This window comes from Tamandua tetradactyla, chromosome 6 (assembly GCF_023851605.1).
Source record: "Tamandua tetradactyla isolate mTamTet1 chromosome 6, mTamTet1.pri, whole genome shotgun sequence".
Taxonomy (NCBI): Eukaryota; Metazoa; Chordata; class Mammalia; order Pilosa; family Myrmecophagidae; genus Tamandua; species Tamandua tetradactyla.
This window is the reverse complement of record NC_135332.1, coordinates 170,580,783-170,607,012: the sequence shown is the minus strand read 5'-3', so window position 1 is coordinate 170,607,012 and position 26,230 is coordinate 170,580,783.

The window sequence follows — 26,230 nt, the reverse complement described above, 5'->3', positions numbered from 1 at the left end:
TTATTAATATATCCTATGGTATGAAATACTTGCAGGAAACTTTCTTCTTTTCCTTGTGCTGTCTTCCAAAAATGTTCCCTTGTCTTTTTCATGCCATGCTAATTTGTTGGGTGCATCTTGGAATGTGTGTTTACTGATAGCTATTTTGCATCCATCATTTTGCTCAAGTCTGACATGGGCAAGTCTGGCTTCCCATTGTATTCCTAACTTATCTGTAAAGTATCTGCCTTCTCCTAGATATGTTCTGAGGCCAGGTAGCTTCAGCAGGAGGGAGAGACTGTACAATCTTTATTGGAGTGTTGCTTTCTCTTCTCATTTTTTTTAAGTGCCCTATATCACATTACTATACATGGATGGAAATATGTAACTCATTTTCATGAGTAGATATGTTTAAGCACTTTATCCCTCTCTAAGTTTACCATAGATGCCTGGAAAAAAATTAAGTCCTAGCAGCATTTTATATATATATATATATATTCTTTTTTTTTTACATGGCCAGGCACCAGGAATTGGAATTGCTGGGTCTCCAGCAATGCAGGCAAGAACTCTGCCTGCTGAGCCACTATGGCCCACTGTATATTTTTTTTATCTCTGCTAAGATCCTGAAATCTTCAGGATAAATAAGGTTTTCTAATTCTAGGAATTTAAAAACTGTGTTTCCTTGGTCTGCCTATTGATAGCCTCATATTAGGAAGTATTGATGAAATGTCCCAGGATTTTCTTTTCTTTACCTATTTTCATGTACCACTTCTGAACACTGGGATCATAAGCAGGGACAATCAGGGATATTCACTGTCTTTGTGGGCAGCAACTTCTATGAGCCTAAGGTTATATCTACTATTTCTCTCGTTTGCTGCTGGTAGATTTTATTGTTTGTTTGTTTGTTTGTTTTGCTGACACTTAGTATTTTGCTATTGTTCTTCATGTTAGGTAATCGGAAGGAAGGTAGTATGACCCAGATTTACTCTGTCATTTTCTCTGGAAATTTCTTGCTGACTTCCAGCAATCACCTCATTTCTGGTTCTTGGTTTCATCTATATAGTCTCTTCACTTATTGAGTCTTACTTTATATATCATCATTATCACCACCATCATCAAAATGGATACATGCGGGCAGGCCACGGTGGCTCAGCAGGTAAGAGTGCTTGCCTGCCATGCCCGAGGACCCAGGTTCGATTCCCGGTGCCTGCCCATGTATAAAAAAAAAAAAGGATACATGTTTTAAGTCAAACTTACCTCAAATAACTTTTCATCATAGGAACACAGAACCATAGAATTTAGGAAGAAAGATATTGTCTAATTGGTTTCCTCCAGTTTGCAGCTAAAGAAAATAAGACCAAGAGAATTATGATTATTTTTCAAACAAGTTCTGCATTATGAATGAAGTCAATTCAGCATACCAGAAAGCACAACACTGTATCTAGACAGACTTAGCTGAATCCCAACTCCACCTCTTACTAGCTCTGTGCACCAGAGTAAGTTACTTCATCTCTATTCACCTCAATATCCCCATCTGTAAAACCCTAGGGATAGTGGCGGGGAGGAAAGATTTAAAAGGATAATGTACATAAAGCATTTTGCACAGCGTCTCTACATAGTAAGCTCTTAATAAATAGTTGCAAGTATTATTATTAACCACACTTGTAGAGCTAATTGTTTGCTGTGTCAATTAGTCATTGCTATGAATGAAACAACCAGAAAATTCAGTGGTTAAAATGATAATCATTTCTCATTTCTCATGAGTGTGAGGCTCAGCTAGGTATTGACTGGTCTAAGCTGGGTGCATTCACATGTGTATGACCTGCTGGGGTGTGGTTGACCACAGCCAGGCTCGGCCTAAGAGGGCTGTGCTCTACCTGCCTCTCATTCTCCTCTGAAACCAAGGCTAGTTTAGGCATGTTTTTCAAATGGCTGTAGCAAAGGTACACATTAGTAAGCAGAAACATGGGAACCTCTTAAGGTTCTAGAAACCTCTACCTACTTCAGTTGGCCAAACCAATTTCACAACTTAACCCAAATTTAAGGACCAGAAGGTAGGAATATGGGGTGGGATAAAAAATTGGGATTAAAAGCATAATCTATTATAAGTCTAAATCAGGTCTAGAATGCTACAGAGACAAGGATTAAATCTTGGACTTTGGAGTCAGGCTGACCAAGATTTAAGCCCCAATTTAGCCTCAAATTATCTCTGTGACCTTGGTCAAGTTACTTAATCCCGGGAAAAATCATGTTGCTAATCTGTGAAATAGAGATAATTACTTGTCATGCAAGATTGTGAGGATTAGATGTAGTTTAGCATATTGTCTGGCATATAAAAGTCATTTGATACTTGGCAGGTATTGTTTCCTACTTTCAGTCAAGGGTCCTTTCCTTCAGAAGACATCAGGACATAAATTGTTATTTAAAAATAAAAAATGTTTTCCCTCTCCATATTGAACACATATCTGTTTTTATCTTGAACAGTGTAAAAACTGGTTGCTAATATTTATTGTTCCTGTTTTCCTCTGCTAAATCCGAACAAGTAAATACTGACACAAATGAAAGCATGTTTAATGGAAAATTCAATTTGATTTATTTGCTAATTAGTACCAATTAGACTTTGGAGGGACAGGGGAATAATGTGTTCATACAAATATGTGAATGTGACAAAGCCAGTCAGCTTTGCAGAAAAGGGTTAGTGCTGGCATGCCAGATACCATGAGATATGTCCTATTTATGAGGATTCATTGAGAACACAAGATGGCATACACTTTGCATAATGTGGAGGTCAAGACAACACAGCACAGCTAGGGGTAAATAGAAAGATGAGATGAATGGTTGGAAAACACCATTAATCAGAGGAGAAAGCTGGCATTCTGCTTTATGGATCTGTAAGCAATACTACAAATGTGTCTTCAGCATCCTGTAATTAAGTGGGATTTATCCTGCACTTTGCTTTCAGAAGGAATTCAATGCAATTCACTGTATGCTTACTAAGTGCCTTCTACATGCCAGACATTGAAGAGTATAAAATGAGCAGGACAGAATCCCTGCCCTCAAGTAACACGTAATCTCTCACAGTGATAATCATGAATAAAAACTCGTCAATAAATAGGCTGACCTTAACAGACGTTGTAGTGAAAGTAGCAGTAAAGAGCTCTGGGAGCACAGAAAAGAAAGAACTCTTATGCATTTGAAATGGGTGCTAATTAATGGAGAAGATTTTGAGAGGTAGATTTGGGGAAGAGTGTAAATTTATAATTCATCAAATTAATATCTGACTTTTTACTATTGCAAGAGGGGAGAGCATCAGTAGTGGAAAGCTGTAGAGTTCAGGTCACATTAGAAAGCTTTGTTTAGGATGTACTGAAAATGTTTAGGCATTACACTGAACAGGTCTAGTCCTTATCTATTTTTTCACTTCTATATGGGTTGTTACAATGGTTGCAGGCTGTTGGGTGTCAAAGAAACTGATGCTGATTGTTTGAAATGGTGAATTCAGACCATGATAAACTATGTTTCAAGTCAGATAACTGATAACTAAGTCAGGATAGGGAACCAGGGGGTTAATTGACAATATGGGACCTGCTTTCATTGAGCTTGCATTCCAATGGATATGAGAAACAATAACTTAAAAAACAGGAAAGATAAGAGCAGATTGAGATAAGAAGCACTGAAGGAAATAAGAGAAGTGGCAAAAAGTAATTGGGGGTGGACTTTCATATAGGGTGTGGCTATAAAAGAATGGAGAAAAACAAGGAGGGAGCATGATGGACAGAGGGACTAATAGGAACTCGGCAAGAAAGTATTTCGCATGTCAAAGAAACACAAAGAAAACTATTTTGGCTGGCTTACAGTAAGCAAAGAGAAGGTTGGGATTAGATGGAATTGGATAAATAGAAATTTCAAGTGACCTCTGTAGGGTAATAGGACCAATTTGGGTTTTATCATAAGGGAAATTTCAACTCACTGAATCATCCTAAACATGGTTGTAAAATTCTGTTCTAGGATTTGAAGATCATTTGGCTGCCTTTGGTGTATTGTGTTGTCCATCGTCAACTGGGCAGCATCACCTTTCCTTCTAAGGTTGGTGACAACATTTCTCAGAATTCCCTTCCCTGTTTGGTTCTGGGTTAGATTTTGCCAATGAAAGGAACTTCTGCAATGTTTGGAAGGCAGAAGTAAAATGAAAACCTGATTGTCTGGAGGTCTTGGCAGCCAGATTATTATGCAGATAAGAGCATCACACAAGCTCCCCAGCAAATTCCTGAGAATCAACTCTTTTCATGACTGCAGACTAAGACTGCCAGAGAAGCTTCTCAATCATTCTGAGAATTACAACAACATCCAGGCAAGCTTTTGATTCAGTACTCCAAGTTGAAATCTTCGGTGTTGACTCTTCTGACCTTCAGCAGCATATCCCCGACCTTCAGTGTAATTTTCTCTGACACCTGTCCCCCCACCAACTTTTCCAACAGGCAAGTAAGTCCCTATTCTATATTAAACCATTTACTCATTGAATATATAGAATGGTTTCTGTTTTTTTCTGGCTGATCAAAAATGTTTTGGAGGAGGATTAGACTTGTGAGAAGGTAGTTAGGATATCAAACAGCAGGGAAGATAAAGGATGTATTTGAGACAGTTGGTGACAGTGCAAAGTATTAACTAATGGACTGGATGGAGCAATGAAGTAAAAGAAGTGATGGAAGATGACTTCTATTTTTTTTTTTTTTTTTTTTTGGCTAATAGTGGTAGCATTTAACTGGTTGGGGAAGCTTAGAGTTAAACAGTTTATAGGGCTAGATATTCCAAGAATGGGGAAAACAACTTTGAGAGGGAGCATCTAGAGAGGACCATGAATTGTGGGGAATGACATTGAGGCTCCTAGGACTTTTGGGTCAGAAAATCAGTTGAATGAGGGTATATTTTAACTTTTTATCTCTGGAGAGTTTGAAGGACCAAAGTGCATTAAAGGAAAAGAACAGGAAGCTGACTTCTGAGAGCTGCAGTAGCAGCTCGTTTATAGCAGAAAGAGTCAGTATCCTTGAGCCCAACATAATTCAGGTCAAATCCCAACTCTACCACTTATTAGCTATGCAACTTTGAGGAAATTTTTCAACTTCTTCGAAGCTCAGTTCCTTTATCTGAATATTGGAGATAATTTTAATGCCTACCACAGAGGATCAAACTAAATTCTGATTATCAAATGCCTGGTCATGAATGATGCTCTTCACCCATGCAATCTGTACTTATTGAGTAACTACTATATACTAAATTCTGTGCAAGACATAATCATCACTTATTGATCATGGATAACTGCTTTCTAAGCACTGCATTATAATAGCACCTCATATATTAACTCTTGTTTTGAGAACGTGTATGTCCCAGGTACTGACACATGATGATTGAGAAGACAAACATAGTCCCTCTTCTTCATACTCATTTAATTCTTTTAACAATCCCCTGAAGTAGGTAATATGAACCCCATCTTACAGATGAAGCTCGGACAGGCAAATGACTTGCCCAAGCTCAAAAAACTAAGAAATGTAATAGTTATTATTCCATTTATTCATTTGCTTCCCAACTATTTATTGAACACTGACTATAGTGTTCCAGGCATTGCTCTAGATTCTTAGGACATAGCAGGGAGCAAAACAGAGCTCTCTCAAGGTACGTATATTATAGAATGGGAGCCAGAAAATCTGGACCTAATAAGTGAATCCTTTCATCAATTAGAAAATGATTCATTCTTTGAACAAAGAATAAGGAGAATTGGGAAGTCTGGATATTTCAACTTTGTGTATTATAAGATTCATTGAGAAGATGGTATTTGAGGACAGGCTGAAGGAGGTAGGAAGTTAGCAGGAGGAGATCTTCAAAGAGACTTACCAGCCATGCCAAGGGCATTGAGTCAGGAGTGAGCCTCATGAATTGAGGACCAGCTAGGAGCCTGGCTGGAGGAGGTTGATGGAGGCATTGTAGGACATGAAGCCAGAGAGGCAAAGGGGCTAGCCTGTGAAGAGCTATAGGCTTAATAAGGGACTATATGGCCTGTAATCTGAGTGAAATGGGAGACAATGCACACATTACTCTGGCTGCTGGGAAGGAGAATGGAACTAGTGCAAAGTAGCCATATTCTGAATATATGTATTTTGAAATATGGTAAACAGAATTTTCTGAAAAATTGTATTTACCAAGTAAGAAACAGAAGTTAAAGGTGATGTCAAACCTTCTATCTAAGGTGGAAAAGGCTATGGTGGAGCAGATTTGGGCCAGAAGATTAGGCAAGCATTCAATTTTGGGGAATCACAATTGTCTGATGTCTATTACACTTCCAAACTGTGATGTCAAGTAGACAGTTTCTTATGCAGTCTTGGAACTTGTAGAAAGGCATGGTCTACAAAGAGAAATTCAGGAGTTGCTAGTTTATGGGTGGACTTTGACCCCAGATCTTTGCAGTTTTAAAAACCCCTGGTCTTAATATAATACTAAGCATTTAGTATTCCTAATAACAAGAAAATACTAATGAGTTTCCTTAACTGAAACTTCTCTAGTCTTATATTTGGGAAGGGGATGTATGTCTGAGACGCCACTGAACTTTAATTTGAAGGAATCTGTAATTTGGTGTGGACAGATTTAAATACAAATGCCTGGGGAACAAACGGTCACCCACATAGACAAGACTTTGGTGATGGGATTTCCGAGAGTATGACATCTGGTTAGGAGACTGTTGGGGATTGAATCACATCCCCCACAAAGACAGACCCACGTCCTAACTCACAGTCCTGTAGGTGTGATCCTGCCTGTAAATAAGACCACCAAAGATGTTACTGAAAGTTAAGGAGCAGCCAAACTGAACAAGGGTGGGCCTTAATCCAATGTGGCTGAAGTCCTTCTAAGATACGGAGGTAGAAGCCAGAAATTATCATAAATCGGAGAAACAGACACAAAGAAGGAGCAATTGTCACATGACAGAGGCAGAGACACAAGCCCAGGAACCCTGAGGACCGTGGCAAGCCAGCACTTGGACGCTACAGACAGCGAGAAAACACGGCCTTCTGAGACCTTGATCTGGAACTGCTGTAGCCTCCAAACCTGCGAGGCAATAAATTCCAGTTGTTTAAACCAACCCATTGTGTGCCGTTTGTCATAGCACTCCTGGAAAACTAAGTCAGAGCAATAGCTGGGAGTCATAATACTTTCTTACCTTTCAGATGCCTCTCAAGCTCCATCACGTAAGGGTTGATCGGATTGCAAGGTAACCTTCTTCCCAGTCAATTCACCTGCCAGGCTAATCTTTGCAGCCCCAGAAGTAGGTCTTTAAAATAATTCAAAACAGATTTGACACCTGGCACCTCTGTCTGGAAACCCCCAAGCAGCCCTCTCTGCAAAACAGCTCTTGACTTCAACCCACCAGTGCCTGGCAAACTAGTAGAGCAATTTCTGAGGAGTAAGCCCCTTCAGGACCTGCTCATCCTGAGTGGACACAAGCCTTTATATTAATGAGTTAATACACATAAAGCAATTGAAACAGTACTTGGAACATAGTAAACACTCAATTATTTTTAATTATGACATATGTAACTGCCATTACAGTTGTAATGTTGCTTCTTTCATTTTTTGCATGTGGAAACTGAGACCCTGGGATTCAATATAGACCTTTCAGTGTCACATAGCTGTTAGATAGTAGGACTGACATTCTATCTTCACTCTCTCGAATCTATAGAGCATAAGAGGTGGATCTTGGTGAGCACCTTGTTCTGTGACTATGAATCCTAGTTCAGTGGAGTGCTGGGGTTTCCCAAGCTACAGGCATGTGTTGTAATAGTAGTGGCAATGAGTAGGGCTTAGGTAGTATTGAGAAGTTGCTTCCATCTCCTCCAAACTTTGCTCATATTTTAACTGAACAAAGTGTTCCTGGATAAAAATTAGTTTGAAAGCCACTTTTCTAATTCAGCCTTTCTATTTTATAGGAGGGAAGCTGTCGTAGATTCAAAATAGCTCTGATGGACCCTTAAAGTTTAGGTAGGATGGAATGTAGGATTCTTGATTCCTGGGCCAGCGTTCTCTTCATAGAAGGATCAAGAAAGAATTAATTAATGGCTCATCTTTGAGGCTGAAACATAGACATGGGTCTGAGCTGAGATTAAATGGCTATCAGATTATTGCCGTGCATGACAGCTATAGGTAGACCAGGCAGGGGTGAATTTCATGTTGAGCCATCTTCCTAAATATATTACAAAATTGTTTCCCTTTCCATTCTTTTCTATAACACAAAGCTCACAGAAACTGAAATTATTCAAGGTCAATGGAATCTTCATAGAATATGGGTGCATACTGCAAAAGTTATATATTCCACAAAAAGACAGAAGATAACATGAACTAATATTCTGGGCATGGTACTAAGCATAGTGGGAAATCCACAGGCCCTACTCAAGGAACAGGACGTTCTATTAAGGGAGAAAAAACTTATACATATTACATAGTCAGTCAAAAATATATTTATCATAACTCTCTTTGGTTGGTAGGGATGCTATGACAAATACCATACAATGCATTGGCTAAACAACAGGAATTTATTCGCTCGTGGATTTGGAGACTAGGAGTCCATCATCAAGGTCATGGCAGGGTCCACCTTCTCCCCGAGTCTGTAGCATTCGGCCTATCCTCTTCACACAGCGATCCTCATTCCTTGTATATTCTCCTCTGATTCCCACTATCTTCTGCTTCTATTTCCATGGCCTATTCCCTTTGCTTGTTAGGATTTCAGCCATATTGGGTTAAGACCCCCCCTTATTCAGACTGGCCACACCTTGACTAATAGAAACATCTTCAGAGAGCCTATTTACAGATGGGTTCACATCCACATAAATGCAGATCAAAACTTGAATGTGCTTTTTTTGGTGGGAATATGATTCAATCCCCAATAGAAGAAAAAAGAGAAATAGGTTAAGAATTGGGTAATGAGTCTGATCCTGGATTGGCTAAAAACAACTGAGTGAATTAGGGCAAGCCTCTTGAAACCTCTGCACCGGTTCCCTCATCTGTAAGAGGTGAGGGAAAAATGCAATACCAGTACTCTGCAGTCCATAAACAAGTGGCCCAACCTTAACAGAGAGAGCAACTTGATTCCTAAGACTCCCAACATTGATCAAAATGTCAAAATGACCCTGTGTCTTTGGGGAGTGCAAGTTTTGTTTGGGGCACCATTTTATTTTTCCGTAAATTTTCCTAATCATGCACATAGCCGAAAAGGCCCTGGGAGAGATGGTGTCTGAGGGACAGACAGCATTTCAGCTCTGTAACTGAGGCTGTGTTGTGATGTATTTGATTCCTCTATGGAAATCCTTTCAGCTGTAAAAGTTTTCAATCAAAAGCACCGACTTTATTTCTTCTCTTTGGAGGGCACCTTCCTCCCATTTTCTAAGGCAGGAGGAAAGTCCACTGCCAGTAGATCTAGAAAAGGAAAAAGGAAATCTCTGTCCATTCTTGATACTGAGGGATTTTGAAGAGACCATCTCTCCAATGCTGCGAGTTGAACATATATAATAAATTATATCATCAAACTCTACAGGAACCCAACATTACAAATAAGAAAATTGAGGCTTCACAAGACTAAAATAAGTGGGCCTTCAAATGTAGTTCGATGGACACAGCTGGAAAGTTCAGAGTTGGGGCTAGACCCCAGGTCTCCCAGATTTCTTGCCCCTCTTGAGTTCTACTGTGCTGGACTGAACATAGTACCATTATTGCATTTTAAGTGTGCAACTGTAACCCATGGCCATATTAAAATACAAGTCCAGAAAATACAGGCCAATCTCCTATGATTTGGGTATTATTCACTGATAGGTTACCTTGGGAACAAAGAATTGAGTTGCAGTTCCTCATCTAAACTACAAGGCACATCACTAGAGGCTGAATCTTTGTCAAACAACATTTTATCCACCAGACAGCTTGACATCTACTAGCTGATGTCAGTGGCATGGGGGACTTTATAAGAAGGAAAGAGAAATGAATGGGTGTTATAAATAACATGCTTGAATTACTGGGTGTGCAATAGTTCATGAAGAAGCAGCATTTGTGATATAAGGGGCCCTTCGTCTGGGACCATAGAGCAGTCATAAATGTCATAGAGCAATGAATGTCTAAAATCTCCAAGCTGAGGCCTCAGCAGGCCCGACTCCTGGGCTTCAGCAGGTGGAGTCAAGCCACAGAGTGACAGAGGGCAGCTCACTGCCCTGTCCATGAACTCATCACTACTTCCTTGAACACACTTCACACTCTCAGCATCCCAAAGCCACAGCTTTCTCATGAAACTGCCCATCATTCATTTCATCTTTTGTTTTATGCTGTCCCCTCATTTGGAATATTTTCTCCTTGTCACTGTGGCCACATCCTTCTCATGCTTCAAGATTCAGTCCAAGTGTTACCCTTGCCAATAGGTTCCACCTGTCCCATCCAGGTAACTCATCCTCATCCACACTGACTTGGGTCCCTGCGCATATTTTCCTTACTACACTTATAATACCCTAATAAGATACGGTTATAATTGTTTGCATATATTTGAGCTCCCTGAGGTCAGAGAACATACTGGTTTTTGTCCTTTGTGCCTAGAACTCAGCCTCTATAGCAGTGGTTCTCATTTTAGCAACCATCTGATTCATCTGGAGAGTTTACTGAGTCCCACCCCCAAAGTATGTGATTCAGTAGGTTTAGAGAGTGGGCTCTGAGATTTTGAATCTCCAATGAGTTTCCTGATGAGGCAGCTGCTACTGATCTAAGGACAAACTTTGAGAGCCAGATGTTGCATTCTATGGCTAGTTTTCACTAAATACACATATGTCATATTGCATAAGAGGTAATAAGGATAGGCTGTGGGGTCACCCAGAATCTGGGTTTAAATCACAGTTCTCCAAATTAGATCACCATGGCCAAGTGACTTAAAAACTCTGAGGCTCAGCTCCCTTATCTAGAAAATGGATACAGTAGTACTTCAAAGGGAGGATAGAAGGATAAAATGAGGGGGAAACAGCATAGCCCTTAGCATGGTACTTCTCATAGCACAAACTCCCTACCAACTTAAAGCTGGTGGCAGATGTACCAGGAGGAGCGGAAATGATAGAAAAGGCAGAATGTGACTCTGATAATCCTCGAACAGGGACCAGCCTCTCACATGGAGCCCAGCAGTGAGTTTAATTAAATACTATGCACATTTACTTACTGAAGGATCCTATTTCTTTAACATAAACAGATAAGAGAGCAATGGTGCATGACAGTCCCCAGGGTGCTGGGAAGGATCTGTTTTGATTTTTTTTTTACATCAATCAAGTGATTCATATATCCCACCTCTCCAGCCGATGCCTTGCACAATTAAGTCTTGTGGATTTTCCATCAGGGTACACCACTAAAACCCTCTCATTAATAGATAATCAGCTTCTACTGATCTGCTCCTAGGCTGCCTTCCAGAGCAGCTGTTTCCCCCGTGCTGTGATTTAAGCTCTGTTAACAGTGATGAAAACAGATTTCGGTTGCTTCTTTTCTCGTTAACCTTATTATAGAGTTTTGCCCCAAGATGCACACTCCTGAAAAATATATATTAAAAGGTGAAAACCCTTTTAACCTGTACTGGCTCGATATTTCCCAACATCTGGATGGAAAGTGAGCCAATCAATTTTCAAAGTATTGAAAATTTCACCTCATAGGAGTCTCTGACTTTGCCTGAGTGGAAAAGACAGAGATCTCAGAGAATAATAATATTTAACAACAAATTAAAACTTAAATTTACAAAGCCAGACACTGTGACAAGCATTTTTTCCCATTTGAACCTCACAACCCTAGGAGGTAATGGCAATTAATGTTCCCATTTTATAGATAAAAACAGAGAGGCTCAAAGAGATTAAGTGCCTTGCTAAGTTTGCTCAGCTAGTAGGTGACAGACTTGCACCTCAATACCAGGGAGTCTGAATACAAATCTTATGCTCTGAAAGCATGGCTCTTAAAGTATAATGATGTGCAGAGGAACTATCTGGGGATCTCTTAAATGAAATTTCTGAAATAATGAAACATGACCCACCAAACAGCATACCGAAAAAAAAAAAAAACACGTTTCTGATTCAGTGGGCCTGGGGTGGGGCCGAGAGTCCACATTTCTCCTAGTTAAAGCCCATGCTCCTTGTCTAAAGAGCAGCTTTGGCTAGCAACTACTACACCATACAGAAAAGTGGCCTGATTTTTCCATTGAACCGAGACAGTTAGTTCTATCTCATTTCCTGATAATCAAACTTCTAAGTTCTCTGCTGACTTTTAACTTTGTTTTGAGCAACGTTATTGAATGCCTATCCTGTGCAAACCAGTGTTCTGAACCTTCAATGGGAGAGACACAGAAATCATCCAAAAATTGTTGCCTGCTACTCTTTGATTCTAGAATAGATACACACATACACCCAGCTATAGACTGAGAAGAGAATTATCCGATCTGTGTATTCAACATTAGATCATTGTGTTACAGTGAGATGAGGAAAGAGCTGCCATTTAAATAGCAAACGGTGAAGGGGGTGGGGAGCGTGAGGTTGGATCAAGATAGATGACAGGTCACGTGGAAGAGCTACATAGGGAAGCATGATACTCACCTGACATCCTTCACAGGTCTTCATTGAATCCATATTCAGTAAATTGTCACACTTTGTGGTGCTCAGGATGCTAAGATTTTGCTCCATGGGGGGGTTTGCCAATTTGCATAAGGGGCAAGACTGGAACAGTGGTTCTCCACTGGGGGCAAATTTTGCTTCCTAGGGACATTTGACAGTATCTGGAGACATTTTTGATTGTCACAACAGAGGTACTCGCATCTCCTGCATAGAGCCTGGAAAACTGCTAAGCATACAATGCACAGTAGAGCCCTCCACCCCCACCAAATAGTAAATAGTGCTGAGAAAAATACCTGGACTAGAAGTCTTAACTGATCGATAAAGTGAAAGGATCTGGAGCTGCAACATGGCTACCATTAGTTTAATCATCCATGCTCATTTGAAACTACCCCTACAGACTACAATGAGTCCTTGAGGGACACAGCAGCTCAATCTGACTTTCTCAGGGCATTGTCGTTACTGCCTGTGGCTTCTTTGGCCAAAAATGGGAAGTGACTTCACCATCAGCTCATCAGAGGGGCCCTTGTAACTCAGAGTAGGGAAATCAGGGAAGGCTTCAGGTTTGGGATTGGGGGTTGGAGTGGGAGGACAAGGGACATCTGAGCTGCATCCTAAAGAGCAAGGTAAGTTAGCCTTATTGGAAGGGCCTCCCAGGAAAAGAAAGCATCCTAAGTATGAGCCCAGAAGAGAGAGAGATCCGTGTGTTTGAGGAACCACAAGAGATGGCATATGTCTAGAGTGAAGATGAGAGGAATCAGAGAGAGATCAAATACGAAGAGATCAGAGGGCAGTTAATAAAGCTCTTGGTTTCCAAGTAAGATTTCTGGGCTTTATTCTCAGTCCAAGAAAGCCAGTGAAGCTTTTAAATAGTTCAAATATCTATTCTTTCTCTGCAAACCTCCTAGAAACTCAACCTCCCCACCCCAGAAATATATCACTGCTTGTTTTCAGCAGTTCCTCCTTCAAGGATTAAAGGCCCTCTCTAGAACCTGCACCTCACCCTCACCCTACCCAAGACTGAGGGTTACCTGCTTGGATTTACAATTATTAATAGTCCTGGGTCCTGGAGGTCATTACATTCCTGTCCTGTTTTTCTTAAAATCTCTCTGACTTCCTGTTTCTGTGCCTCTCAGGGCACTATGCCATCCAATTTAGGCTGGTCCTCATTTCATACCAGCTCCTTGGGGCAGCTCCCACTGTCCAAAAAATTGACCTGCCTCAGCTGGCTTATTAAATTACAGCACAGTAGAGGGTGATCAGCTGTTCTGGTTTGCCCACTATCGAGAAGTTTCCCTAAAAAGCAGGACTTTCAGTTTTAAAACCAGAAAATCTAGGGCAAACTGGAGTGAACTGGTTAACCTACCACCCAGCCCACAATTTGCAACTATTTAGCCGGGTCCACCTAGTCATGAGGCTGTAACCATTTCCACTTCACCCTTGTTCTTTCTGCAAGTTTGGCTCAGGCTAGCATTTTGAGTTTACAAATAGCTTTAATCAGCTTCCTTTCCTCCTGTCTCTGTTTCCCAAACTGGCAGCACTACCAGGCAAAAGTATAATTAATTATCCACAAAAGCAAGGTGAGGATAATCATAAACATCTTTAAACTTAGTCTGGGGAAATCAGTTGTCAAGTGGTTGAGAAGGACGTGCAATTGTGTAGTAATCGTCATAATGTCTTCCCAAATGCATTTCCCAAATGCTCTTTCTCTGCCTTGCCCATTATTTTTCGCTTAGAGATAATGTATATGTCCCAGTACCATGTTCAACCTTGTTGTATTGTTCCAGAGCCTACAGCTATGTGTATTCCAACTGCTCCATTGCAGCTCAACTTTGTTTACATATTTCAATTTTGAGGTGAATCAGCCCCAGGCAGATTTGTTCTTGCCTGATTTCCCAGCCCTATTTTCTGCTTCCAGGGCTGGGGTTTTGTAGAGGTTGACCCAGCTGTGGGAGAGAGGAAACATGCAGGTTTAGTAATGCAGAGGATGAAAAGCTCGCTGGAGCTTTGTAACAGCTGGAGGATATATCTGCTGAAATCTGAAATGTGCTAAGGTAAAAAATCTGAAAAACCGCCACTCACATTCCTACTCTCTTCACCTCCCAGGCATCTTCTCAGTGGGACTTGTACCCTTTGAAGCAATCCTATCTCAGGCATATGTTTAAAAGGGAGCCTCACGGTAATGTATGTATGAAAATGTTTGTAGCTTTGGCCAATGCATGGGAAGCAGATGTTTACCAAGACAGCTGATGGCATTCCAGGCCCCTCACAATCTGGCCACAATCTGTCTTTCCAGACCCACACTGCCCAGCCCCACCCATCTTACCCTCAGCTGTACAAAATGATTCTCCAGAAGCCAATATGCCTTCTCATGCCTCCATTCTTCTTTGCATTTATTATTTTAATAGCCCAGAATATACTCTACACCTACACTCCTTTTCCCTTGCTTGTCTAGTAAACCCCAACCTATTTTTTAAAGATGTGGTTCAAATGTCATCTCTAAAGGCTTTCTGGACTCCAGCAAGCAATTATTTATTCACGCCTCTTCACTGCCTTAGCATGTGGAACGTGCCTTTATGTATAAGGTCCCCACAGAGCCTTAAGCTCTAGACTCTGTGTCAATCTGCTATGCCTGAGAGCCCCTAGAGTGATAGGATGGTAAGAAAATGAGTATTTGTATGGGAAATCTGAAGCTTTTCGTAAAAGGGCAACTTTGGGACTGGTAACTGGCTCATTATCTAAGATTCCTCAGCAGTTGAAAATTATTTCCCCTTTAACTTTATAGTCAATTGTGGTAGCTGATATTTTTGTCTCACTGGAATACTTTCCCTTCCTTCTTCTCCCAATAACAGAGAGACACTGCCCCTGGCCAATTGTAGAATCCCTTCCCTCTGGAAAAAGTGATTAATCCAAGAGGTGGGCATATGGTCCAGCCAATCAGAATCCTTCTCTGGGGCTGATGTATAAACAGCGGGAGGAGCCACTGGGAAGGCTGGTTGTAGGTGTGAAGAAAAAGTTGGAAGCTTGAGCCAACTGATGCAGCAGGATTTAAGGGTTGTTGCTATGGTAATAGTGATGGGAGCAATGAGCAGACAAGGAAAAAATCACTTCTCCCCAAACTTCTGTTTCCCTCTTCCTCTAGCAACCCCCACTGGCAGAATCTAACAGGGACACAGCCAACAAGGGGGACACATACAAGGGTTGATTCAGAGCTAAGATGGGTAATGGAGAAATTTGAGTTTAACAGAATTATGATTACTGAATCACTCTAAAAATATTCCTTTGTTTCTTTCTGGTAAATTAGAATACAGAGAAAATACCTGAAATCCTGAATCATAATTCAGCTGCCCTGATATCTGAAATGATTGTAAAAGCCTTATCTTGTGTCTGTGACTGTAAGAGCTGCTACTTCCTTTATCAGGTCTTTTTCTCTAAAGTAACTTGTAGGAGCAAAGGCTATAAAGCTAATGAAGAATTTAAGTCAACCATTAACTGGTTCCAGCCCTTTACTTTGTATTGGCTAGATGCTGCCACTGAAATAACTCTGCCTCCCTTCTTTTCGGCTTACATTTTCTACTATTGAAATGATAACTGTGTCTCCTATCTTTCAGCTTGCATTTTTGAAGTGATAACTTTGTCTCCATTTCTGTGTAGACTTGATTATTTAAAATGGTAATGATTTTAATATCTCCCCTTGTTAAAATCCATAAAGACCTTGAATCCCCTAATCTCTGGGAAACAGATTTATGAGCTGTTAGGCCATCTGATCTTCTGCTTCATACCTAGCAATAAACTTTTTCTCTCTTTGAAATCCCAGTGTCTCAGTAATTGGTCAGTTGAGTGCAAAAGGCAAAAGAATTCACTGCCTTTGTCCAGTAACAGATGCAATAATTTAACTTGTATCACGAATGAAGAACAAGTTTACACAAGCATTTTGCAATTGTTCTATTTGGTTTCTCAATGCTTTGGAAATGAGTAGATGTTCTAGGCATCCCTGAGCATACACATGCAAAAGAAATGGTCAACAGAGTGACCTGAGAACCAGCAAGTCATGAAAAAGTATGTTGAACGACTACAAATGTGAAAAAAACCTATCTTCTATTCTCAACTCCCCTTCATCTTTTTATTTTTTCTAGATCAGTGATCTGAAGGAATGGCAGTCAGCAATTTTGGCACTGTTTCCTGCTGTCTCATTTAATTCTCATACTTGGAAAACAGCTTCTGCATGTGTGATACCCTTTTCCATGTTGCATTCTGAGTATTTATATATCCACTCCCCCCACCAAACTGTGAACACATTGAGGACAGGAATTCTGTTCTTATGCTTCTTTGTACTTGTTGAATGTCCAAAATTCACTGGGAATTTACTCCTTTATTCATTCAGCAAATATTTACTGAGCACATTTCATGGGCGGTATTCTGAATACACCAAGTCAAAGACAAAATGGATCTCAATTGTTGCCTTCAGGATGCTCTTAGTCTAACAGAGGAAGCAAACGGTAAAGAAGCAGACCAATGCAGTCTAGATGAGTGTCCTAACAGGAGAAAGGTCCTGCAGGGTGGAAGGGGAATGCAGTATGAAGACCTGTAACCCCTGCTCAGGGAGTTTTCCAGATAGATTGCTAAAGTAATCCATGTTAGAAATTAGAGACAATTTCACCAAAGGTGGAGAGACGGAATGAAGAGATGTGAACATAACCAAGACCTCTTGAATCTCAAACTTGGCTACACATGAAAATCTTCTGGATGCATTTTAAATCTCCAGTATTCAGGCATCTTCCAAGACCAATTACATTTGACTTTCTTGAGGTGGGACCAGACAACAGTGGTTTCTAAAGTGTCCAAGATGATGCCAATGTGCAGTGAAGGTTGAGAACCACTGTCTTAAAAATATGGAGTCAACCCAGCTTGCTGATTAATTGCTTTATATTGTGAGAAAGAAGGAAGAGGTCAAGATGACTCAAAATTTGGGCTTAGGCAACCATAGAGACTATAAATGGTGAAATAAATTGTAGTGAAGTTATGGGATATTCTGACATCCCCATTGAGCCTGCACATGTGCTATGTAAATAGCAACCATTCAATAAATATTATTAGATAAACAAGTTGCTGGCATGTGATTCCTGCTCAGAAGAGAATATAATAAGTAAGGTTTCATCAGCAAGTACAAGTTCTACTAGCAAATGCTTAGTAAAGATTTGGGATACAATCAGAAGTGATGGCTGTCAGCAAATAATCTCAGGTGTATGTGTAGTGGACTCCAGTAATGGGCACACACATGCATGTAAATATCACACACATCTGCTCAATAGGGCAATTTCCAACCCAAGCTGATATTTCGAAAATGTAGTATTTAAAAAGATACTGATTTTTAAGTCTTTGAAAATAGGGCTATGCGACCGGTGGCTCAGTGGCAGAATTGTCGCCTGCCATGCTAGAGACCCGGGTTCGATTCCCAATGCTTGCCCATGCAAAAAAAAAAAGAAAATAAGTAATGTTAGTCCCTTAGAAGAATCCCACTGTGTTAATCATTACTACCATTTGCCAAATATTTCCAGATCTCTCGTTTCCCAAGCATTTGAAGCTGTGCTTCTTTGGCTGCTTGTTTTTGGTACAAGCATATGACTAATTCTGTCCATTAAATGGAAGTGACACTGGACCAGAGCATTCAATTGCCAAGAATTGAATTAATTTAATTAACTGCAAATTCCTCCAGAACTCTTTTATTCTTCAGCTACGGTAATCAACATCAAAGATGATGGTGTCTACTTCAACTGGCTTCCTCAGGAGATAATTTGTCCAGTCTGTGAGGGCCATAAGCAAAAAAAAAATATTTGCTGCAATAACCTCCAAAATGTGTGATTTGTTCATTACTGCAGCATAGAGCAGCCCATCCTGACTGACACACACTTTAAACCAGAAAGATTTCTCCTTTTTCTGAGTCCCTATTTCTTTACCTGTACTTACCCAATTGGGGATACCATGTCTGCTCTCGTGATATTTCTCCTATATTATACAGTTTCTTTGATCTTCAGACACATATTACTTATGTCTCTGATCAGATTATAAGCTCCTTCAGAGACAGAACTAACCTTGGATAAGTTATTTCCCTTCCCTGACCCACCAGTTTCTTAATCTATGAAATGGGAATACTAAAAACTTCCTCACAGGTTTTCAATAATATGAGCACAGAGTTCAGAGCACAGAGTTCAATAAAATGAGCACACAGACTATCAACCAGAGAACTTGATGTAGAATAAACGATCTATAATTATTTTCTTCCCTCCCTTTCATCTTTGTAATCTCCCCCAAATTTAACACAGTCAAAAGGTATATCATGCCCACAAGTACTAACTAGGTGTCATTTTAATCCCTATTAAATATGTATTGTTATTTCCATTTTACAAGTGAGAATATTGGGGCTCAGAGAGATTAAATGGAGTAAGTAACTTGCTCAAATGATGAGTGCCAGTATTTAAATCTGGCCCAGCTCAAAAGCCTGGACTTGCTCTCTTGTGTAATAAACCCTAAACAACATGGCTTCCTTTGTTGATTTAATTATGGGCTTATGGATTAACTAATTATTGTATAGAAATAAAGGTAGTTGGACAATAAGAAAAGTGACATCTTGGATCTATCTATGAACCTATTAACTTACCTATCTCTCTAAAATCCCTCACTTCCAAGAAGCCATTGAATGTAAGCTACCCTATAGAGTCAATGCATTTTTGGAAAGGACACACTAACATATTAAAAGTAAATAAAGATAATAAGTTTCACTCTGATTTCAGATATTCAAAATGAAAGGAAAAAAGGAGGATATGGTAGAATTGAGAAAATATCTGATATTTACACAGTCCTAGTCACGGTACCACAATGGCAACTTTCTGTTAGTGCCTTAAATTCTCAAAAAAATGCTGAAAAAAGGTAACATTATCCCCACTTACAGGGTAAAAATAGAGACAGAGTGACTGAGTTGCCTCCTAAACTCATATACTAGTAGGAACCAGCCCCACCAGGCATACCAACTCGATCTCCATGTTCTAGGCAGAGTTGGGACCTATTTATACAGTGATTTGAGATTTCAAAGTTACTGGTCAGTCACTTAAAAATACCTTCTCATCTACCTTTAGATGAAACTCAACTGTGAGACAGTTTCTGAAATTGTACAGTTTATGAACTGACTGCACCAGGGTGCAACTTCCCCAGGGAAATCCCCATGCAGAGCAAAGAAAAGAGCACATTGGAGTCTACCCCTGCCTCTCCATGCCTCCACACCTGCCCACACAAGGTGCTCTCACTGTGGTACATGGCTAAAGCCTCATGAGATAAGACAGAGGCTGGCTTGGAGAGACCCAGGAATATTAGTTTCCTCAGCATCACAAGACAGGAAAAGAAACTTTGGGCTATATAAGGGAACAAATTGAAATTACAGACTCTTTGGCACCAGGGAACTAAAGAGATCAAAGACCTGAACATTAAGAAATTGAAGATATCAAGGGGCTTGTGGTAATAAATTGCTTCAACACAGATCTGGGACCTTTGCCAGGGGTGATGGACCAATATTACCAAGAACTCCTACTGACATCAGTGCTAAAAAATGGCTATGAACCACCTGAAAAGAGGGCAGCTCTGCAGCTGACCCAGGGCAGCCATGCCTGGAAATAAGGATTTTAAGCAAGGGTGTTCACTTCCACTTTGCTTAAACGTTTGATTTACCAGAAATTAAATAGTAAGGTTTAGGTCCAACCAGCACCAAGTTCAATTGCCTGCAGGGCACGTGGACCTGCTTCCAGCTGAGCACATGGAATAAAATTGTCCTCCAGGTGCTTGTCAGTGAATGTAATCTGGAATTCATTGCTGCCTAGTATTTACCAAAAGTTCTGCTGAGAGGGTAAAGCCAAGAATTGCCAGAAGGATGTGCCACCACCCCTTATTCCACCAAATCATCTGAAATGTACCCCCAGATAGGGTTCAGTCATTGAAGCCAAGTCTTGACTGTATTCTATTGGTTTCTCAGGGAATTGCTTTTTTTTTTTTTAACTGCATTGCACTTTTACTGAATTGTTACTTGGTAGGAGACCATTACATGTGCCGAGGATTACTCTAAAGAACAATACTCGCTTAACTCTGCCGAGAAAGTGGCATTGAGCACATCAACCGTTACATCACACAATGTGCTCCTCTTAAGGCTCCTGGGAAGAAATGCCTGTCTGTTCTTAGCATTAAGAATAGAACAGATGTATTTATACTTTATAAATACTGCAAACTATGTAAGAGGCAGGATTTTTTAAAATTCCCTTTTGGCCACCAACTCATAAAATAATTTTTGGAAAGTAAGTATTTATAATATGCACATTTTAGCCTTATCCTTGCTATTCTTAGGTCCCTTGCCTTGTTTCTCTTTTTTCTTTTACTCCTAATTTCAACCTATTACATCTTGCTCTGTGTTATGCAAGTTACTTTAAATCCTTTCTGCAACAAAATGGGGTATCTAAGTAAACTTACTGTGTCGTGCTGATGGTGGTGTTCTAGCAAGATGTATTCTGTCGTTTAAGATGTTATATTTACAAAATTCCACTATTTACATGAATATGATTCTGGATAGGACTGGGTAAGGTAGAATATTAAATTTCTATCAGCCACTTACACCTTATGTTCTGTTGTTATTTGATTTTTCTTTATATCATATAATTTCCAGATATTCATCAGCTTGGCCAAAAGCGATACAGTCGAACCAGAAGCTGATTATGACAGCAACTTATACCATAGTAGGCATAGCAAGAAGGACAGGAGATGAGTTCAAATCCACACACTGTCACTTATTAGTATACACCCTTGGGCAAAATTAACTTCATTCAAGTTCTCTTTATTCAAATGTAGAATAGGAGGTATAGAAGTTGTACCCAAGCATTGGCACATGACTTAATTAAAGTTAGTTGTTCTTCTGCCTTCCAAGAATTGTGGATACTCAATGGAGCATTCTTTTTATTTTCATGAATAGCATTATAGAGTAGGGATTATAATTTTGAAAGCAGGAGTATGCAATGTTTTATATAATGGGAGTGAGTAATTTGAATTTCCACTTAAAAAAATGGGAATGTGAGAAAAGAGAATCTCAAGTGCTCCAAGGGCAAAAAGTAACCTTCAACATCAGAAAGACTCAGTAGGGCAGAATAATGGCTTCCCACAGCTGTCCACACTCTAATCCCCAGAACCCTTAAATATGTTACCTTACATGGCAAAAAGGAATTACAGTTGCAGAGGGAATTAGGTTGCTAACCAGCAGACTTTAAAATGGGGGAGAGTCTCCTGAAGTATCTGAGTGGATCTAATGTAATCACAAGGGTCCTTAAAAGTAGAAGAGAAAGGCAGAAAGACTGATCGGAGATGAATTCTGGCTCCAATGCTAGTTTTGAAAATGGAGAAAAGAGGGCAGGAGCCAAAGAAATTTAGGTGGCCTCTGGAAGCTGGGAATGACCCTCAGCAGACAACCAGCAAGAAAGCAGACTCCTAAACCCCACAGTCCCAAGGAACTGAATTTTGCCGCAACCTGAAAGAGCAAGGAAATAGATTTTCCCCTAGAGACATCAGAAAGCAATACCACCTGCTCACAACACTTTAATTTTAACCCAGCAAGTCCCATGCCATACTTCTGACCTGAATTAAAGATAATAAATTTGTGCTATTTAGGTCATTAAATTTTGTCCATAATGCAGTCTATCTTGGTGAATTTTCCACGCAACTCAAGAAAAGCATGTATTGTATATTGCTGGATGGAGTATTCCATAAGTGTTTGTTAGATCAGGTTGATTGATAGTGCTGTTCAGGTCGTAGCTGGTTTTCTGCCTCCTGAATCTATCATTACTGCCCACACCACCACCCCTACCAAAAATACCTGGTTTATCCCTGATCTTGCCCACCGTTTTCTCCTTTAACATTCTGTTCTTGGTGATCAAAGCATCTTCTTGGGATACTTTCTTCCTGTGAGCCTCTTAATATCCCTCCTGCCTGTTTCTGTGCCTTTCTCTGAATTACAAAAGACCCTGTGATCTTCAGAGGGTCTTTCTTATTTGTATTCTGAAATATGTATATCTATATCCGCCACATCAACAGGCTAAAAAAGAAAAATCAAAATCAAATTATCGTATCAATTGATGCAGGAAAAGCTTTTGACAAAATACAAAATCCATCCACAATAAAAACAAACAGCAAACTAAAAATAGAGGAGAACTTCCTCAATTTCATGAAGATCATCTGCCAAGAACTTAGGGCTAACTTGACAAACTTGGGTTTGGATGCCCAGAAAGCTGAAAGTACCTAGGAGTTTACCCCCCACCTACCTCAGAGCCCACAGCTGCCACATGCAGGAGTTTAAAACCTTAACTCCCTTGCTATAAGGCCAGAGAGACTGTGAGATGTCATTTTAGCCCTCTGCAAGGTCAGAGGGAGGCTGGTACTGTGCCAGAAATGGCACCCTTCCGTGTCCTTCTTCCTCCACCCTCTACTGGTTTCTCCTGGGAGCACTTCTTAACAATTCATCTGCACATGAATTCTTATCTCAGGATCTTTTAGTGAACTCTGCCTAAAAGAGTAGTTGGGGCTTATTTCCCCAGTGGAAGGTGGAACTTTGACTGGCTCAGCTCTAGAATAGGAAGACCCTGCCACGTAGGCTGCCACTCAGCCTGTGAGGAACTGTGCCCCGTGCTCGTTAAAATTTAAGAGCCATCCTCTGCTGGCCCCTCACCTACAGCAGCACCATCAACATGGAAGGAATCATCAATGGCATCAGGGAGGAAGAGCTGCAGACAACCAAAGAGTTAGAAGAATTTTAAAGTGTTTATCCAGTCTAACCCTTGGCCTCAGAACATATTATACTAGAATCGTCCTACCTCTTGTATTTAAGATTCCATAACATGTTTAATTTAAAACATTCCACTCAGAAGCTTATCCCATGATACACACACAAAAATCCCCTCCTGAATCTAAATTTGGGTTTAGGGTAGAGGATAAAACATTGCTGAGGTTCTACTATGTACCAGAGACTTTCTGTGCAATTCCATTTAATTCTCCAATAATCTTCAGAGCCACCACCATCCCCACTTTAAAGATGACACTTTAAAGACAGGGCTCAGAGTTGTTAGGCAAATTGCTCAAAGGAACGTGGCTTACAAGTGAAAGCCCAGGGGTTTGAAATGAGGTGTGTCTGGTTACAAAGCTGGTACTCATTTCTCCACATCAGCTGACTTCCTATAAGCCGCAGCTGCCTGATTAGCAAACAGGCAACCTCTTTTCATTCTCAGGCTTTTGTGTAATATTTCATTGGGAAGGCAGCTGCAAGTAGTGTGCAATTCCACTCACAGTGGCAAATAATATAACCAAGGATTATCCCATAAGGAGATTGGAGGTCAGCAGATCAGGGTTGGTTCAACAACCCAACAGAACAGGGAGTAGAATCTTCTTTTTTTTTAGCTTTGCTTTATCACTTTGAGCTTGTTGGTAATGTCTCGCTTCATGATTACAAGATGGCTTTAAAAGTTCTTTCCAAAGTCAAATCCTAAGGTGGGAAGACAAAGGACAAAAGGAGCAGTGGGGAGAGGGGGAGAACAGTTCTCTCTGAGTGCCACTCTTTTATATTTCATGAAAGAAAATTATTCTCATAAATTCTCCCAGAAGCTGATGCCTTATGTTACATGTTATGTGTCCAACCTTCACGGCAACAGCGCCTAGAAGTGAATATCTGACACACAGAAGAGGGGCAACTATGATTTGTTTCTACCAAAAATGATTCATCTCAGAGGGCTGAGAACATGGGCTTCCTGAATAAAATTGGAATTTTATAAATTGAGAAAGAGGTAAATGATGGTTGGTAGGAAACAGCAGTGTCAATTATATAGCAAGAAATGGATCTGAAAACTTAACTTTCTGTCCTTTTTCTCCAAATTTAGGTAGGTTTCTGAAGTCCCTGGAGATATAAGAAATCCCCTCGCTCACTCAAAGCTGTGTGCAGATTATTTCTGAGAACAGGGGTTTGGAAAAGGCCTTGGAACTGCAACATTTGACACCTATATCACTCATTTCTTGACAACACCTGGGAAGCTAATGAAGCAGAGTGACAAGAGACAAAAGAGCATTTTCCTTTTCTTTCATTCTTTCACAGCTACCAGCCCTAATAACATGTGCCAAACATGGACAAAGTTCAGCCTCCCTGAAGCCAGCACATTAAACAAGTGCAATATTTTTAGTAAGAGCATCAACCAAGTGCAATTACCAATCGATTTTTCTTCAAATGACAACCCTGGCTCCTAGAAACTCCTCTCTCTTTGCTGCCATCTGGTATCACCTACTAGGAACTTGACCCTTGCACCGATGAAAGGGCTAAAATCTGTCATTTCCAGGGTCCTACATGTTAGAGAGAAGGAAGACATAGAAAAGGAGAGAGATTGAGAGCCAGGCAAATCTAGTTCTGGAAAATGGACAAATGTGGAGAATTGAGACACAAAACTTGATATTCTGAGTGATTTGGAAAATGATAAAATTTCAGGGGAGCTTCGATGGTGTTTTAGTTTCCTTGGCTGCTCAAGCAAATACCAGTGCAATAGGTCGGATTAAACAAGAGGAATTTATACGCTCACAGTTTTGAGGTTAGGAAAGTGTCCAATTCAAGGCATCATCAAGGCCATGTTTTCTCCCCAAAGACTGGGGCATTCTGGGTGTGGCAGCCACAATCGTGGGTCCTCAGCTTGGCAGCCTCTCCTGGGCCCTCCCTTCCCTTCTGGGTTCCGCTGATGCTCAGTTTCTCGCTGTTCCTTCTCCCTTCTCTTGGTCTAAATTTCACTCTGTGATGAAGGCGTCCAGTAACAGACCATCCTGATTGAGGTGGGTCACCCCTTCAGTGCAAGCAACCTCATCAAAAGGTCCTACTTACAATGGGTGCACACGCCCAGGGATGGATTAGGTTTAAGAACACGTTTTTCTGCAGAACATACAACTCCAAACCACACAGATGGTAAGTGGGGTAGGCCGTGTCACACTGCCTGAAATTGGAACTTTCTGGTATGACAACGTTGTGATCAAATAACAGAGACCTTGGCACCCTAAGGCACAAAAATGGCTCACTTCTTACCTTGAGGCTCTCAGTTTTATAAAGATTTATATGGAACTATCTAGAGTACAATATGCAATCTGTATAGATGGTAAGTATAATAGTCAACAACTATAATTCACACAGATTATAGTGATAATAGCAACCACGTGTTAAGCATGTCTTGTGCGAGGCTCTGTTATTCTAAGCTCTTCAGCTTTATTAACTCATTCAATACTTATAAAGTCAACCCTACAGGATGGTATTATTATTCCCATAACATGCGAAGAAATGTGGTACAAAGAGGGTAATCGCCCAAATTCACACGATTTGAAACTGACAGAGGCAGAATTTGAACATAAGCAGAAGCTGCACTCTTACCTTTCAGGCTAGATGTTTCTAGAAATGAATTCCCCTAAGTATTTTCATGCAGCTTCATATTAGCAGGTACACCCCCCACATGCACACACACACACAAACAAAATGGCTTATGGTCAAAAAAAAAAAACTTGGGGAAATGCTA